Below are 13831 nucleotides of genomic sequence, written 5' to 3'. Positions count from 1 at the left end.
CTGCTTCATTGAGCAGAAGGTGATGGAGGCAGGACCAGTTAATGGTTAATGGTGATAACCTAGTGTTAAATTCTTCAGCATTAAAGTTTGAGAGTTTTCAGCAGTCGCTGTGCCTTGGATGCTTGGAGAAGGTGACTTTGGATCTGGGTGGGGAGATGGTCACTCAAGGTATCTGGTAAGGTACAGGGGATATGGTAGAGGTTAAGTCCACTTGTAAGGATCTAATCTAGAATTGAACTGGTATTAAAATTTTTATTTACACATGTGGGGGATGTAATAAGTTGGCTGAAGCCATGAACGTTGATGCTGTGCTTAGGGGAATCACACATTCGTTTTGTCCAGTCAATATTAATGTCCCCAAGGATGACAGTTTCATAGGATATATTGTTTGAGAGCCATGATGGTATGTGCTCAAGGATGGGGATGTTATTGCCGGAAGGGATGTAGAGGGAGGCTATGGCAAATTTTTTATTGGTGTTTAGGTGACAATTTAGAATTAGTACTTCTGCAGTTTCAAAGTGGGGTATAGGAATAGGTAAGGGGAAGAGGTTAAGTTGCTCACTGTACAGGATGGCAATGCCTCCTCCCTTTTCTGGGATTCTGTCTAACTGGTATATGTTATATCCAGGTGGTAAGATTTCATTGTTTGAGATGTGGGGGTTTTGCCAGGTTTCAGATAAGGTTAGAATATGTGGGGAGGTCTGGGCAATCCATAAGTGGAGTTTGGTGGTTTTATTGAGAAGGCTTTGAATGTTCATTGAGTAGAGGCTTACCTTTTTGTGGGTAGAAGAGGTTGGGGGTGAGAGAGGGTAGGAAGTGGGAGGAGGTATTGGTTATAGTGGAGGATAGTTGGGATTAAGTGTAGAGGTAGAGGAACCCAGGTTGGGGTGAATGTCTCCAGCTAGAAGGACAGTATTTATGACTGAGGTAAGCTGTGAATGGTAGGGGTGGTAGGTGAAGTGTTTTGGCTTTGGTCTGCAGGAGAGAGAAATCTTCTTCTTCTTCTTCTTTCGGCTTTTCCCGGTTAGGGGTCACCACAGCGGATCACCTGTCCGCTCATGATTGGCAGTGGAGCTTTACAGTGTCGAGTTGCCAGCCCGGCGCCCAACCTTCCACAGAAGGCACACACACACTCACACCTAGGGCCAATTTAGAGTGTCCAATCCACCTTCAGCATGTCTTTGGGATGTGGGAGGAAACTCACGCGACCATAGGGAGGACATGTAGACTCCACACAGAAGGCACTCCAGCCGAGGATCAAACCGGAGAACCTCTTGCTGTGAGGCAATAATGCTAACCACTGCACCACCGTGGCTGCCCCTGCAGGAGAGAGAAATCTAATGTAATATTTTGATTTTGAGGAGGTATGTGTGTGAAAAGTGATAAAGCAATGGGATGGTAGTGTATGAATGGATGGTGTCATTTTTGTTGGAGGTAAAGATAACAGTAAGAGATGGTTTCAGGTAAGAGAGTTTAGAGTACTATAAAGTTGACAGGGTGAGAAGGACAAGTGTTGAGGTGGTTAGGTAGAAGAGGAGCATGTTGTAGTATGAAATGAATAGGAGGGTAGAGGAGATGTCATGAGAGTGATGAGTTTTGCTTTAAAGTGAGAGAAAAGGTTAGTGGTATTTGTTTTTGTCAGTGTATAGAGTTAGGGGGTATGGAGTGGAAGTCATAGTTGAAGATGTTATGACATAGCAATTTATATGAATAATGTGTATAGCAAAAGTAAGTATAGAGAGGGAGTAGAGTTTATAGAATTAGGGGGTGGGAGTTAGGATGAGGTAGAGGAGGTGTGGTTCAGGATTGGTAGAGAATGGGGACTGGTTGTGTGATTGAGAAAGGTGCATGGTAGGGTCAAGGTGGTTAGAGTATATATTTAGGGTAAGTGGGAGTGGGTGGAAATTGGGGGTAGGGTAGGGAGTGGAGTGCACCCAAGTATAGCAAGGGTGAATGGAGCTTGGAAGAGCCATGGCCCAGGAATCTAAAAAATAAGTAAGACCCCTTTTTTTCTTTTTAAGCTCTAGATAGTATCTTTTCAGAATGTGGGTATTTGGTGCTAACTAAAATTTAGGAATATTACAACGTATGGACTTCCTGCTAGCTGAATTTACTTGGTCAAAAGGGATGGGGCAATACGTTTAGTATAAGATTGTATGAAGATACAAAAAATGTTTCTTTGGAAAAATAAACTGTACTCAAAATAGGGTCTGCTGACAGAATAAAGGGAACAAATAGGCAGTATCACAGCATGGGTTTCAGCAAGTGAAGTGTAACTTAAAGCATTAGCAGACAAAAAGTGGGGCATGGAAGATAAGCAAGAGGGCAAATACCTATTGGGTACCCCCACAGACTTTGTGCACACCTCAGCTATAGACCACTTAAGACTTACTAAAGTATATATAACAGGTAAATAAAATATAAGCAAGATCACAGTGCATCAAATGAGTTCTGTGGTTTACATACAATGTAATACAAAGCAGGTATAGGTTTTGCCATTAGGTTGAATGAAGTTTTGATTTTACGGGTGGCCCCAAAGATGATAGAGTCTTGCGAGAGGATTTGGGGGCTAAAATGGATGTAGTGCAAAGCAGGTATAGGTTTTGCTGTTAGGTTGAATGAGCATCTTTTGAGTTAAGTAGTTTTGCCAATAGTGCTATTAATGCATGTTTAAACTAGCAGTGCTAGTTTTAATGATAATAGATTAAAAAATTCTTTATTACAAGCTCACAAAGCACATGACTTCCAAGCTAAAGAGTTTTTGATGAACAGACTGGAGTTATAGTTGGTGTCTGATTTTTCTAACAAGTCACACAGCTGTGGTTTTGTAATATATTTAACGTTAAACTAAAGTAAAATTTAGAGTAATCAAATATGTTATAGAGATGAGAAATTAATGTATAGCTGAGGGTAGGGAAAGATTTTGTAATTGGTAAGAAATGAAGCTGAAAGATTTTGTTTAATATTCTTAAAAGTGTTTTGTTTAGAATTATTTTTAATACGTTTTTTGAAAGAGTTTATCAGTGTCTAGGAATTGTATTGTTTGCTGAAAGTGATGTTTAAAGTAGAATGTTTGTTTTTGTTTAATGCATTATATCTAAGTGGCTTTAGTTGTGAGATGTGCTTTACATCATTTTGAAGGTTTGCTGGTTGTTTTGATTATTTTTCAAGTAGCCCAAGCTTTGTCTTTATCCTTCAGTAGCAAACCAAGGGGGTTGTTTGCCTTTCATTCATATGGTTGTAAAAAGAAATTGTTTGTCTTGGATAGAGATAATCAACATGTAAAAGGAAAAAAGAGCAAAAGTAGAATCAATACAGTAAGTACAATTATCGACATGAGTCTAACCTAAATTTTTAGTTCAGCAGTTTCAGCAGATTTAACAGAATCAGAGGTAATTTTAGTACATATAATATTGGGCCATGTTTTAATACATTTTAATAACAAATAAACAATTATAGGGAATAGTTGCTGATACTAATGGTTAGAACAAGGGTCAATTTTGCTTTATCAGAAAAGTTAGTTAATAAAATGTCCACGATTTGATTTTTATCTGATGTATTGCTTGGTGAAGTACCATATTTTGAAAAAACTAAGAAAAACAAACTGCAGAACTGTAATACAAGCCAGATAGCTAAAAAGAAGAAAGAAACCAGCAGAACTTTTAAAGATTTATTTCGTTAGCACTTTCATTCACAAAATATGTGAACGTCTTCAGACAAAGAATATTTGTTTCATTAAAATTTAAATAAAACTAGTACAATGACATCACATCCTTTCCTCCGAGCCTACATACGTTTTAAAGGTATATATGCCAATTTATAAATCCACACAAAGCCATGTATAAAAAACAGCCACAATCAACTGTAAAAAAACAAACCCTTCAAAGGGAGTCTATGTTAAAAATATATATGAACAATAGAAAACATACCTGCATATGAATACAAGAAAAACAAACTGTATAGAGATGTACATAAAATTAATTATGTACAAAAAAATCACCTGTCAAGTGATTTTAGTTTTAAAATACATTTTAGATTGCTGTGATCATTCAATCCAGGATGAACATAAGCATTGAGTTTCAGCTGCCACAAGCATTCCCTTTCCTCTAATTTCAACGACCAAGGGCCACCCCTTACATCCTTCTTTACTTGCTCAATGACAGGGTTTGCGACAGTGTGCCTGGCCAGTGCATTGCTTAAATTTGACTTTATTTCATACTGGTGTTCATAAATGCGCTGCCTCAAGTGTCTCTCAGATTTTCCTATGTAGAAACCACAACATAATTGGCACCCAGTGTTGTCACAATTATATTTCCCATGGATGGTGGATTTAGTGTTATTGATGTTAAACCTATTGGTGGTGTCAATAAATTTACAACTTGTGCATCTCCCACGTTTATACATACCACCACTTGGAATATTCAAATCTTTAGGTCTTTCCAAAACCATCTTTAAGGTCCGACCTCTCTTGAAAACCACCTTGGGGACATCTCCTAGTCTAGGCTTCGTAGTTGTGTCTTCACTGATCATTGCCCAGTTTTTTGTAATAATATCATGTAAGGCTTGACCGTCAATGGAAAAAGAAGTAATAAAACTGGTAGTAAAGTCAGTTTTGTTAGAACTCTGTTCTACATTCAAGCTAGTAACCCCATTTTATGCTCATCTCCTGAGAGACTTGCTTGGCTACAAGCATCTGCATTAGAAGCTGAAGCTAAGTGAAACTTGCAGTAGTGTATTTTAGTCTTCTGTTAAGTACAAACTTGCAGTTTTACAAGTACTGTATTTTCATTTTTTCTGTTTCCTAATTGTGTGTTTCTGAACAGTGTGCTGTGTGTCTATTTGCTATAGGAGAGGGTGGTGGTATCACTTCTTTGTTATCTGATATTTAATAGCCTAGATGGATTCCTCTGTACTTTAAGTGCTAGCCACAAAGTTTGAGAAATCATTTTATGCTCAACTCCTTTGAGACTTGCTTGGCTGCAAACATCTGCATTAGAAGCTGAAGCTAAGTAAAACTTGCAGTAGTGTATTTTAGTCTTCTGTTAAGTACAAACTTGCAGTTTTAAAAGTACTGTATTTTCATTTTTTTGTTTCCTAATTGTGTGTTTCTGAACAGTGTGCTGTGTGGCTCTCTGCAGTTAGTTTCCCACCTTCCCTCCCTGTTCCTGTGTTGGTATTAGTGTTGGTGGCTCTGGAATTGCCCACCCCTCCTGTAAGTCTGTATTAAAACACTCCTCCTGGGTCCATCTCATTTGCTCACTTAACCGAGTACAGTGAGATCATATTCTGTGTCTAGTGTTCCCTCTAACTTAATACAGAAAGAAGATTTGAGAAAGGCAGCCCACTTAGGTTCTTCCTTCCTCTCTACTAGCACTTAAAACAATTACACTTTATTCATTTGCTTTTACTGTACTTGTGTTTCCTCCTACTTTATGTGGCTTTTCTTAAAAGTGCTCAATTTTATTTATTCTGCTGCATTTATTACTGCTTGGTAGTAGCCTGATTAAATTGAAACTGTTATTCTAAGTCTTTTGGTTTAAGTACTTGGGCTTCATACAGGCTGTTTTACATTAAGAAGGTTTGTGGTCTGCACTGTTGTGGCAGGACAGGTAGCTTACATCCTTCTAAGCTGGGAATTGCTGATTGAAGGACCAGTGTCTGCTATTCTAAAGGTGTATTAGTTCTGGCTTAAGCATTTGAGCTTCAGGCCAGTTATTCTACATTAAGAAGGATTGTGGTCTTAATGTAGAGAGGAGAGGCTGGATTCTGCCCTTCTGAGCTGGGAATTTCTGGTCACAGGCTTATTTGAACTGTTTCTTTCTGAAATTGGTGCGCCTTGTTGCTGTAGCATAGACAAGATTCAGACCTGCTGGATCCAGCTTTATTTGTATAACTTGAGCACAGATCCAGGCCATCTTTTTTTGGAGAAGGTTGCACCCTAGTAAGCAGGGGTGTGCAGTTAGAACTTGTCTGATTGAAGACTGACAGAACAGGGCTCAGTTTTGAGCTTTTTTTCTGGTTAATTGGGTAACTTGTTTAAATCAGTTTGTTTGTTTTCTATTGTTTTACATATATATATATATATATATATATATATATATATATATATAAAAAATTGCACTTTATTCATCTGCTTTGACTGTATTTGTTTCTTCCTACTTTACTACTGGGGGCATTGACTATAACTCTGATCTGTGATATATAACAATAAGTATCTTTTCCTGCACATTTAAAGTGTTTTTTGAGTGTATCTGCTTTATTTTATGAAAAAAAAAAACAAAGAAAATATATACGTGTTTCCTGCCTTTCTAAGCTAGTATAGTCCAGTTTTCAGGTTAGTGCTGAATTCAGGGCTGTGTTACAAATCTCTAGGTTTGCCCATACCTTACTTGGATAGAAGGAAGTTTATCTGTTCACCTGTGAGAGACGGGAGCTTTGAGCAGCCTATCTGTCCCTGGAGGAGTGGTTTCAGCCCATAAATTAGTAGTTTATTGGCCATTTTGGGCTAATTTCTATTTCTTTCATTTCCCTGCTATAAATACCATATTTGCCCGGTTTTGCATGCCGGGCAGCGCTGGTTAGCTAGGGTAAAACTATTCCCGGCTCCACAAAGTCTCCTCTTCAGTTTTCTTTTCCTTGGAACTAGACAAACTTTAAACTTAAGCACTCAAGCCATTCATTTCTCAGCCCGGCACTTGCTCAAAACTTATAGCAAGCACTTATAAACCCTAGCACTAGACCCTCCTGTACTGTACAGAAGGACAATGCTCTCTATTCGACCTAACCAGCCATCCAGTAAAACAGTTCACTGTACCTATCCAGGCATGTCCAAAGGGCAGTTTCAGATGTACTCTCCAGTCCAACTGGTGAATCTGGGCATTTTGAGGCAATGTTACAACTGCCTCATGTACACAGACAACCCCCTCTTCCTACCACCAAACACTAATACATGCGAGAGATGCAATTATACAGCCAAACTGAAGGCTAAGCTCTCTCAAACTAAGACTGGATCAGACAGTCAAGAGGAGAAGGGAAATACATGCATCACACCACCAGTCTCACATAGACCCATTAAACCAGCACCGGCAAAAAATACACATAAATACATGAAAACATACTGGGAGGCTCTAAATAAAAATCTGGAAAACCAACAGAGACTTCCAAAGCAAACATCCAAGCAACCTCCACCCCCCCAACACAAACCATGAAACACATACTTCACGAAAACCAGTGTACCATGCAATCACAGCCCTTAAGGCAAAATAAAATACCCGACATATTAGTAATAGGTGACTCTAAAGTCAGGCACACTGACATCCCACTCACTAGGCTGAATAAGGAGAAGGTTACTGTTAGCCGCCTGTTGGGTGCCAGGATCCACCACATAACACAAGCACTCAGGTCACCCCAGAACAAGTACAAATATGACTCTGTCATTGTCCATGTTGGTGTGAATGACCTGAGCTGTACCTCCCTGGACTACATGAAAAGAGACATAGAAGAGCTCTCTGATCACGTAGCCCAGGCCAGTATGACCATGAGTATCATCCCACCCTCATCAAGAATGATACCACGGTATAAAGAAAAAAATTCTCGATTTCAACAATTGGCTAAGTTCCTGATGTCATTCAAAGGGGATCCAATGTCTGTCTGCCTGGGATGACATGCTTGATAAGCCATGCTGCTTCACTAGAGATGGCTTGTCAAGGCTCTTGCCACCCCCATAGTGCCTTTTTTAGGCAAGGCTCAAAAGACAAACCCACTGCCATAAATAGCATAAGTAACAAAAAACTGAGGGTAATGCTACTCAATGCCAAAGTCTAAACCTCAAAATGTACGCACTCGAGGCACTCCTCAGTATGGAGAAAATTGATATATGTGCAGTAACAGAAACCTGGTTTAAGGCTCCAGAGAGCACCCCAACACTACCAGGCTACAACTCATATCATACATTTCGGCCACAGAACCCAAACTGAAATACAAAAGGCGGGGACGTATCCATATTCATCAAGGATACCCACACCGCCAGGTTAGTGGCACAGCACGATGCTTCAGAGATCATCCACGTGCAACTAACAATGGGCAAAACTGCAATTCAAATTGTAACTTGTTACAGATCACCCACCATGTCCCAGGACCCCCATTCCGCATTTCTGAAAACACTGGGAAACATAAAGGTCCTACCAAACACCCTAATATTGGGTGATTTCAATTACCCGAATATTAACTGGGAGAACTACTCAATTACTAACTCCCTTACCCAACATTTCCTAGAATTTATAAACTCAAATGCTCTGGTTCAACTGGTCAACACTCCCACCAGAGGTGACAACACATTGGACCTGGTCAACACCAACATGGGCGACCAGTGTTCCACACCAGAGGACAACCCCTCGCTGGTTAGATCTGACCATAAACAAATCACTTTGGATATCCACATTCCGCCCCCACCCCTGGACAAGAAAACCACCATGAAAAACTTTTCAAAAGCAAACTTCACGTTACTTAAGAATGAGGTGGAAAGTTTCAAAGCCCCCATGCTGAAGGATAACTGTCCAAGCTGTGAAATCCTTTACTAATGCATTCTATGGACACCTACAAGAATGCATGGATTGTGCCATCCCAAGCAAAACCAAGACTCACTCCTCCAAGAAAAGGAAACCAGTCTGGTGGACTCCTGCCATAAACAACCTATACAATAGAAGGAGGAAACTAGTACAGAAAAGAGTAAAATCCCAAGAAGGGAAGACATCCCTGATCAGTATCAGCAAGAAACTACAATCCCTCATAAAATCATCCAAGGCGAGCTTTGAAAGAAAAATTGCCAAGGACTCCAAAGATAACCACAAGACATTATTTAGCTATGTCAAGAATCTAAGTGGCAATGCTCAGATCTGCTCGGAGTTAGTGCAGAATGGCACAAAATACACTGAACCGACCGATATCGCCAACATCCTGGCAGACAGGTTCAGTGCAAACTTCACCCCCCTCTCACCCCCAAAAGGGCCCATAACCATATCAGAAGAATGTAGAGTCCCTGAAATCACAGACAGGTTAAAACAGCCCTCTCCAAAGTCAAAAACACAGCATCAATGGGACTGGACATTGTCCCAGGCTGCATCCTACATGAGCTCAAAGACGAACTAACCCCTCACCTAAACACACTGTTTAAACTCAGCCTCTCCACAGGCTACATACCCATAGAGTGGTGCACAGCAATGGTTATTCCACTCCACAAAGGTGGAGCCACAACAGACCCCGGGAACTATCACTCTATAAGCCTGACAAGCTTGGTCTGCAAGGCTATGGAGCGCATTATCATGGAACTCATTAACAGAGACATTGGGAATCTCCAAACACTGGACCCTACCCAGTTCAGCTTTGTTAAGAGCAGATCATGCCTCCTAAACCTGGTGGACTTCTTTGAGATGGTTACCAAGGCTATAGATGAGGGAAAGGTGGTACACACAGCCTACCTAAACCTCACTAAGGCCTTCAACACCATTCCCCATTTTGGTATTATAGACAAGCTCACCAGCCTGAACATAAACCACTACGTCACAAGATGGGTTGCCAACTGGCTCACAGACAGAACCCACATGGTGAGAGTTGTGGGAGCTAGGTCCAACTCTAAACTGGTTACAAGTGGCATTCCCCAGGGCTCAGTCCTAGAACCCCTCCTGTTCGGCATATACTTCACAGAGGTACAGGCAAGCACAGGAGGACTATGGCTGACAAGTTCGCAGACGACTGCAAACTAGGGGCTATAATTGACTCTCCAGCTGACACAGACATCCTCCAAAAGGGTCTCACTGAGACGAATACCTGGTGTTAAAATCATGGCCTCAAGCTAAATGCCAAAAAGTGCATAGTCATCCCCTTTGGAAAAAACAAAGTACCCACAAACTACCACATAGGTGGTAGTCCCCTAAATACGGAAGACATAATAAGGGATCTGGGGACCCAAGTAGATAGTAATCTCACCTTTGATAATCACATTGCCAAAGTGGTTAGAAAATCCTTCTACGTGGCCCACCTAATCACAAAAGGGTTCGCATCCAGATCAAAAGAGGTCACTGTGCCCCTGTACTCATCACTCATTAGACCCATCATAGAGTACAGCACCCCATTTGGGATGTACCTTACAAGACACCTGCAACAGCTGGAAAGACCACAGAAGTCCCTCACCAAGAGGATCACTGGCCTCAAACAGATGCCCTATTCAGCTCAACTGAAGAAACTCCAGCTGTACTCGGTTGCATACCGCCTACTCAGAGGTGATCTCTGCCTGACATACAAGGCCATGTCCAACCCAGAATTGATGGACATGCTCCACCTAAAGAAAACCTTATCCCCTCGAGCCACATGCTCTAGGGATCTAAACCTCACCACAACAATAAATAGGATGTGCTGGAGGGATAGATTCCTGTCCCAGAGACTTCCCATGCTTTGGAACAAGATCCCAGTCTACATTAGGCAGAGCTCCTCACTAACACTCGTCAAAAGAAACCTTGACAAGTGGATGGGAAAAAGAAAGTTTACCTCGGGGATCACTTCAGTGGCTCTGCTGGACAGAAGCACAGGGAACTAATCTAAGGGGGTGGTGAAAGCCAACACATTCTGGCTAGGCTTATAAATGCCTTCGGGCAGATAGCCTAGTACCTACCTATGAACCTATGAACCTATTATCAGACATAGCCATAGGCAGTCTCCATTGCCTTGCATACAAGATAGGTTTAAACACCCCTGTTTCTCTCTTGGTAGTGACTTCAGCTATAACCTGGTCTACCAGTTGAGGGGGATAAGCCCTCTTCAGAAACATATTCCTTAATAAATTACATTCTTCATGAAAGGTAGTTTACAAAGAAGACATCCTAGCCACCCTTACAAGTTGCCCTTTAATGATTGCCTTCTTTTGTTGGAAGGGGTGTGAGCTCTTGAAATGCAAAAAAGCATTTGAGTATGTGGGTTTTCTATATATCTTAGCCACATACCTCTTATTGGGTATGTCCTTAAATATTAGGACATCCAAAAAGGGAATTGCGTCAAATGCAAAATTAAAGTTGAATTTCAAAAAGGTGGTGAAGGGAGAGATGTGATTAACAAACTGCTGAGCTGTTCTATACCCGCCTTTAAAACTTACAAAAATATCATCAAGGTAACAAATATACCAATGTATCCTGTTTTTAAATATTTCATCCTTGAATAGATATTCACATTTCTTCCTTGAATAGATATTCAGACTCCCAATGTGCCAGCACGCAGTTGGCAAAACACCATCCACAGGGTGACCCCATGGCCACGCCAGTATGTCTCATCATTGTCAGCACCTTTCCTATGTAGATGTTCCCTGACCCGACTTATCCCCAAATGTTGTGGAATAACTGTGCAGAGATCCTTAATGTTGATGGTCAAAAAATTGTAAGATTCATCAAATTGCAAGAAATTAAGTGTCTATAAGAAATTCCACAAATCACAGCAAATTTGTGTCTCATTTACCAAGTACTTCTTTAACTTCAGGTCAACAAATTTAGCACAGGCGTGAAGTTACAGGAAAGGGAATGCTTTTGGCAGCTGAAACTCAATGCTTGTGTTCATCCTGGTTTGAATGATCACAGTAATCGAAAATGTATTTTAAAACTAAAATCACTTGACAGGTGATTTTTTTTGTACATAATTAATTTTATGTACATCCATATACAGTTTGTTTTTCTTGCATACATATGCAGGTATGTTTTCTATTGTTCATATATATTTTTTAACAGACTCTCTTTGAAGGGTTTGTATTTTACAGTTGATTGTGGTTGTTTTTTATACATGGCTTTGTGTGGATTTATAAATTGGCATATATATATATATATATATATATATATATGTGTGTGTGTGTGTGTGTGTGTGTGTGTGTGTATATACACCTTTAAAACTTATGTAGACTCAGAGGAAAGGATGAGATGTCATTGTACTAGTTTTAATTAAATTTTAATGGAACAAATATTCTTTGTCTGAAGAAGTTCACATATTTTGTGAATGAAAGCGCTAACAAAATAAATCTTTAAAAGTTCTGCTGGTTTCTTCTTTTTAGCCATTTGGCTTGGATTACAGTTCTGAAGTATCATATTTTATTCACTGCTACATTGTTTAAAGATGCTCATTTTGGAGTAAGGTCTTGTTTTTGCCATTCCAGTCTAAGTTGACATCACCAATAATAATTAACTTATATTTTCTGATTATGTAAAAATACATTACACAGTACTTTTTGCAGTATAATTATGGAGGATAGTGGTGGAATATATATTATAGCTCTAAGATGTTCAGTATGTCTACCTAGAGATATTTGGAGAAAAAGCAGCTTTAGTCTGGGTCAGATACAGTAATGAAGAGTTGTTATCTGCAAATAAGATGAATGTGTTAGTTACTTCAGGGGAAGCCATACTTTATCTTTAAGGAAGGTTTCTGTAAATCTTTCATTTTTGTTTTGTATTTGAAATGTCATAGATCAAATTGAGGCCATTTATAGTTAGCACTACTTATATTCCTCTAAGCTAAGAAAAGATGTTTTTTTACATATTTTGATCAGACAAATGGAAGGGGTTAGTGTGTGATTTACAAGTATGCTACCACTAAGTACTAATAGCAAAAGTGTAAGCAGTGATATGAATTAAAGGGGAAACGTTGTCAAGAAATTTGAGTAAGATTACAAAGGATCATTTATTTAAAAAGATGAGAAACGTTAAATGATGGGGCCATCAAGTAGGATTGACTGTGATACAAACATGGGAAGCATGGGAATGAACATAAAATTCAAATAAATCATATGCATTTTCTGATGCTCCAGTGCAATGTATGTTTATAGTGTATCCCATGTACTCTAAAGTAACTAACAGAAGTAGTGTACCTGTACATGTAGACACTGGGTTGAGAAGGACACTGTAGAGTTAAGTGTGAAATATAGTAGATGAAGTAGTAAAATTTAATAATTATAAAATAACAAGGCGGGCAGGTTATGGAAATTTGAAGTAACTAAATGTATTTTAAACTCACTGTTTATTTAAGTGGTAGCATGTAAAACAAAATTACACTAATACGGTAGATATGCTAAAGAGACATTTAGTGGGGGTAGTAGCGAGACATGATGGAGTAAACTCATCATAAACTAAGTAGGAAAACATATGGAAATCTAAAGTATCTAGACATTTATGGTATATTATTTCTTTAGGGACTGATGTGATACAGAAAATTATACTGAAGGAGATGAGTATTGAGTGAAGTGGTAGAAGAACCAAAGGTGGGTTAAAACTAATTATTTACAATTTTTAAAAAGATATAAGGCTTTTTTGGAGCAGACTACTAATAAAATCGCAGATCAAATACACACCAGGCTAATTAACTGTCCATTGTAGTAGACAGTTTACAAGGGTTTAAATAGAAGCAGTAAAGGAGGATAAATTTTGGTTATAGAAAGAAGACAAGATTAAGAAATATTTAATATTTCTTTAAGGAATAATGTGTTATGGAAGCTTAATTGAGAATGTGCATATAGAACAAAGTAAGGGGAGGGCTGAGGGAATTACAAAAGTAGCAAAATGTTGAACATCTGAGGGTGGGAGACAGATGGGAATGAAGCAGACCACCAATCAGAATCAAGTGGTAGCCAGCTCATGTGCACAGCAGAGCCCTGGGTAAGTGCAATGATGTGAAGCAAGAAAAAACAGTAAGTTGACTATAAGTTATAAAACATTAATAATACACTTGCTATGAGCTATGTAGCTGACAATGTGCTCAGAGACCACATCCAATAACAATATAGTATAGTATGTAGTAGCATCTAAGA

The sequence above is a fragment of the Protopterus annectens genome, chromosome 7.part0, assembly GCF_019279795.1.
Source record: "Protopterus annectens isolate FY-2018-M chromosome 7.part0, PAN1.0, whole genome shotgun sequence".
Classification (NCBI taxonomy): domain Eukaryota; kingdom Metazoa; phylum Chordata; order Ceratodontiformes; family Protopteridae; genus Protopterus; species Protopterus annectens.
This window is presented reverse-complemented; position numbering follows the sequence as displayed.